Source organism: Chlorocebus sabaeus, chromosome 20 (genome assembly GCF_047675955.1).
Source record: "Chlorocebus sabaeus isolate Y175 chromosome 20, mChlSab1.0.hap1, whole genome shotgun sequence".
In the NCBI taxonomy this organism is placed as follows: Eukaryota; Metazoa; Chordata; class Mammalia; order Primates; family Cercopithecidae; genus Chlorocebus; species Chlorocebus sabaeus.
The window spans coordinates 60,728,205-60,734,204 of NC_132923.1; positions in this window are offsets into that span (position 1 = coordinate 60,728,205).

The following is a 6,000-nucleotide window of genomic DNA, read 5'->3' on the forward strand; positions in this document are numbered from 1 at the left end:
TGAGCTCAATAAATTCTCCCACCTCAGCCTCCTGAGTAGGTGGGACTACAGGCTCAAATCACTGTTCCTGGCTAATTCAACATTTGTTAACATTTTGCCACATTTACTTTTCCCCTTTATCTCCCTTTCTTTCTCTCCCCATGTGTATGCATACACACACACACCCCTGCAACATTTGATAGTAAGTTGCAGACATTAAGACACTTCACCTTTAAAGACTTTAGCATGTCTCTTATAATATCAAGAATATTCATTTACATAACTACACCATCATTATCACATTTAAGACCATATTTTAATGTTCCCCTTTGTAGCAACAATGTTCCCTATTGTTGATTTCAGTCAGGAAGGCAACAGGGATCACGTATTGCTTTTGATTTACCATTTGTCTTTCATCTCCTTTAATCTAGAATAGTTCTCCTATTTTGTCTTTCAAGACATTGACAGTGTTGAAGAGTGGTTTTTAACAGTCGTTTTGAAAAGTTGTTTTGCAGAATGTTCCTCAAATTTGATTTGCCTGATTATTTCTTCATGATTCGATGCAGGTTAAATATTTTTGGCAAAAATACAGCTGAAGCTTTCTTATCTGAAAAATGAAGATTATAAGAATGCAAATATCCCTAGAAGTGTTTTTTTGTGAGAAGTGTAAGCCTAAAATGAAATTCTAACCCTCCCACCCCCAACCAATTGAATACACCCCTCCTCTTAGCCAAAGGCTTTCTTAATTAACCTGAAAAATTAGTGCAAGCCATGATGGGAAGAAGAAGCTGGGCATGCCTCATTATACCCTTCTCCCTTTGGGATCCAGGCATAGCTGACCAGCATTAACACCAAAACAGAGATCTTAAGACGTTTTGTAGCAATAACAGTAAATTCCAGCCTGACTCTAATATAGCATCACATGACAGATAGAAAACCTTGAAAGAAGTCCAAGTATTTTACCCTAAAATACATTTCTTTGACGTATTTTGTTTGTTTGTTTGTTCTTGAGACAGAGTCTCGCTCTGTCACCCAGGCTGGAGTGCAATGGCTCAATCTAGGCTCACTGCAACCCCTACCTCCCAGGTTCAAGTGATTCTTCTGCCTCAGCCTCCTGAGTAGCTGGAACTGCAGGCATGCACCTCCACACCCAGCTAAATTTTGTGTCTTTAGTAGAGACAGGGTTCCACCATGTTGCTTGGTCTAGAACTCCTGACTTCCAATGATCTGCCCACCTCAGCCTCCCAAAGTGCTAGGACTACAGGCGTGAGCCACCGTGCCCCACCTCTTTGACATATTTTGAAATGCCCTGCAGAGCTGTCTCTTATGGGGAAAGTCTACATTCTGTAGAGAACTCCTTTCCCTTTCCAGGTCTTTTCCTTTATCCAGGAGATAATTAATTAAGAGTCTGGCACCTTTTTAAGTCTGATAAGAAACATTTACACAATCTATTTTCTCTGAAGCCTGCTACCAAGAAGCTTTATCTATATAATAAAGACCTGGGTCTCCACAACCCTTTATCTTAACCCAGACACTCCTTTCTATGGATTCCAGATCTTTAGATTAACTCTTTTAACCGGTTGGCATTTGGAAAATCTTTGAATCGATCTGTGACCTGGAGCCCACAGCCCTCTTTTGAGTTGTCCCACCTTTCCAGACTTAATCAATTTATATCTTACATGTACTGATTGATTTCTTATGTCTCCCTAAAATGTGTAAAATCAAGCTGTAGCCCAACCACCCTGGGCACATGTCATCAGGACCTCCTGAGACTGTGTCATGGGCATGTCCTTAGCCTTGGCAAAATAAACTTCTAAATTGACTGACACATGTCTCAGATACTTTTTGGTTTACAGAATTAAATGAAGTAATATAGATAAAACAATAGGCAAATAGTAGGTCCTCACCAGATGTTGGTTTCTCTCCACACACTTTATAATTATTCCTTAGACCAGCAATTTGACCTCAGGGTTATTTCAACTCAATGAAATTTTCCAAAGAGGGAATAGAGATTTCCCCCTCAGAAAACACTTTTTGGGCACATATATGGCTTTGTGGATGAATGTCTTTAGTAGGCCTATTTCGAAATGCTGCCATCCTTGGATATTCTAAGAAAGATGTCAGACCAGACACAATGAAACTTAATTACCTCAATGACAGAAGTAGAGCCGAATAAATAAAACTGTGGCTTCAGTAAAATGAACTAGAGTTACATAGAACATTTCTGCCTCAATTCTTATGGTTAAAAAATGTTTCTGAATCTGTTTGCCTACTTTATTTCAATATTGCAAACAAAAGTAATACTTCTTTAAAAGTTGGGGTTTTCCAGCATCATCCTTAGCAATAATAGTTTTCACTAAGCAGAACTGTAGCTGGAAGTGGGCCAGGAAATCGGGCTTAATATATACTGCTTCAGAACCACAATTAGGAACCCACTTTAAAAACATTTCTCTGGGTTATTGTCATGGCACTACTTCTTTTTTAAACAGAAAAAATAGTACCAGAGGTAAAAATCCAATTATTTGAAGGCTCCAGTTAGTTGAGTTCCATGTAGCTCACTTCCACAGTCATTAGTCTATTGGGCTATAGCCAGGCAAACTTCAACTATGGAGAGATACCTGCAGTGCGGTGGGTCATGTCTCATGACATGTAATCAGTGACTGCAAATTACCCATATTTCAAACAAATGGGTATTTAACAATTTAATAAAGTACTCTCTCAACATGAGAGTTAACAACATAGTCAAATGAAATAAAACATCAAACAAACACAATTATAACTACATTATACACTGATTAGGTCTCTAATTGTTTCCTGGGTATATTTCTCATGCTTGTGTAGGCTCCTTGTGGAGCCTATGGGGCTATGTCTTTTCTTTCTTTGATTTTCTCTAAAAAGCCTACTATGATCCAACAAAATTATGATGTGACATGTAATCAGGACTGATTATGACTTTTAAAGGCCTAAGCATTGAAAATTTTGTGGTGTTCCCTCCCCCAATGTATAATTTAACATAGAAACCTTGCTAAAATTCATATCGTCATTACTGACAGGGATATGTTCTGAGAAATTCATCATTAGGCAATTTCATGATTGTGCAAACATCATAAAGTATGCTTGCACAAACATAGATGGTATAGCTCACTACACATCTAGGCTTATAGTACAGCTTACTGCTCCTAGTCACAAACCTCTACGGAATGTTACTCTATCAAATACTGTAAGCAGTTGTAACACAATTGTAAGTATTTGTGTATCTAAACATAGAAAAGTTACAGTAAAAATACGGTATAAAGGAAAAATGATACACCTATGCAGTACAGCTCCATTATAATCTTACGGAGCCACTGTTTTATATGTGGCCCATTACTGATCAAAACATCATTATGTGGTGCCTGACTGTAGCAGCTGTAACAAAGTCCAATAGAGTCTGGTTTTTGTCTTTCATGAAAATTACTTTGATGCTTATACATCAATTTCTTAACCATCTCCAGTTGTTTCTTTTTTCATGCCCCTATTTTATTGATACTTTTGGAATGTGTGGCTTGCCTACTGGGTAATCCAGCAGTGCATATAATAAAACAATATAAAAAAATAAGCACAACACAGGGCATTTTATATACACAGTGACCTGGGTCAAATGTCAACAACAGGTTCCACCCTAGGTCACTTCTCTTAAAGGAAATGCTTCATTAAGGTATCAGTACACTATTGATTAGTCATAATAGGCAATTTGTTTTAGAAAATAAAATTTATTGGATGATGTGAATATCATCATTAAGTTATGCAGACACTAATATCTCCTCTTAATCGCCCAAGTTAACGCAAGTCCTAGAAATTGAAAAGTTTTAACAGTTTATATCATTTTATTGTTGTATGAATTTACTTAGAATTGAAGATGCCTAAGAAAGAAAAAAAGCAAAAAAGGATTCAGTGTTGTAAAATTTACTTCTACTGTCAGAACAGTTTTTATTCCATTTTCATATTCAAAGTACCCATGTGTGTTATAGTTCCCCTCAAGCTGATATAACTCATTTACCAGCAAATTTCAAAGTTAGAGTGAACTTTTTAGAGCACCCTCATTGCAACTCTTGGTTTTCAAAAGCCTGTGTCACTATTTGTTTTATTTTTGAAAGCAAACATCTCCTATCAGGATTCTCATGCATCATCTAAACTGTGTATCTCATTGTGGTTGTGTGCAAATACACTGAGTTTAAAAACAAATATGATTTTGAATGACACTGTGTTGCCCTAACAAAGGGAACACTGTCCATCTTCCCTGACAGCTTCCCTCTAATTAAAGAGGCCCTGATGCCCCACAGAATGCCAGACTCCTTAAACACTCCCCTCCCACCCACTGTTTTCACTGCACAAACAGTAGAGAAAACAATTTGTAGCTTACTGGTCTCCTTCCTAGAAGAAAATTTAATAACATCCCAGAAGAGATGTAGAAGCAAAATTTCCTGATGGGACATACATTACTTCTTTTAAACTACCACTGTCTGTGGGATTTGGTTAGAAACAGGGCCTTCTTAACCATCTCTGAGCTGTCAGTGTGGAGTTGGCCTCATTTTTTGTTTTTAACAATGGCATCTCATTTATTTTATCCACACTGATAAATCATCTTTGACATTCCATGTTCAGAATCTGCCTCTACAGAAACACAAAAGCTGAGAGATTATTTCAAGATAGAAAGGACAATGTCAACTTTTTCACTTTCGAAATCTCATCTTCAGGTGGACATTTTACACAGCAAAGATGTGTACCAAAGATGTGCTGGTACACATTAACCTGTGTCTATTCTACAGTCACATTATTTCGCATCAGAGCTTACAAAGGAAAATTTTTCTCTGTTTCTCTAAGTTTAATACAGGTCTCCGCTTACTGAAGCTCCTATCTAGATCACGTTGCTTGTGCACACATATGTATACACTGCTATAATAATATCCAGCATAGCACCACCCTGTTTCTTTTTCTTTTTTATTTCTATAGGTTTTGGGGGGAACAGGTGGTGTTTGGTTACATGAATAAGTTCCTTAATGGTGATTTCTGAGATTTTGGTGCACCCATCACCCAAGCAGTGTACACTGTATCCAATGTGTAGTCTTTTATCCTTACTCCTTCCCACCCTTTTCCCCAAGTCCCCAAAGTCCATTGTATCATTCGCATGCCTTTACATCCTCATGGCTTAGCTCCAACTTGTGAGTGAGAACATATGATGTTTGGTTTTCCATTCTTGAGTTACTTCACTTAGAGTAATGGTCTTCAATTCTAGTCCAAGTTGCCGCAAATGCCTTATTTTATTATTTTTTATGGCTGAGTAGTATTCTATGGGGTGTGTGTGTGTATACGTGTGTGTGTGTGTGTGTGTGTGTGTATCACAATTTCTTTATCCTCTCATTGACTGATGGACATTTGGGCTGGTTTCATATTTTTGCAATTGCAAATTGTGCTTCTATAAACATGCGTGTGCAAGTATATTTTTTGTATAATGACTTATTTTCCTCTGGGTAATTACCCAGTGGTGGGATTGCTGGATCAAATGGTAGTTCTACTTGTAGTTCTTTAAGGAATCTCCACACTGTTTCCCACTGTGGTTGTACTAGTTTACATTCCCACAGCAGTGTAAAAGCACTTCCTTTTCATCATGTCCCTGTCAACATCTATTTTTATTTTTTGATAATGGTTATTCTTGCAGGAATAAGTTGGTATCTCATTGACACCACCCTGTTTCTACTTTATTTTCATTTCCTTATAAGAACTGTTTACTCAGAGGCAAACCGTAACATACTTTGAGTTAAGGCAAAAGTAATAGAAACAGTAACACTCTACATTTATACTCCAGAGATTCCAAAAGAGTACATTCATATTCTGTCACTTGGCCTTGACAGCAAGCTGTGAATCATACAGCTGGTAAATATTAAGGGGTAACATTACTGGGTATATACCCAAAGGATTATAAATCATTCTACTATAAAGACACATGAACACATATGTTTATTGCAGCACTATTTGCAATAG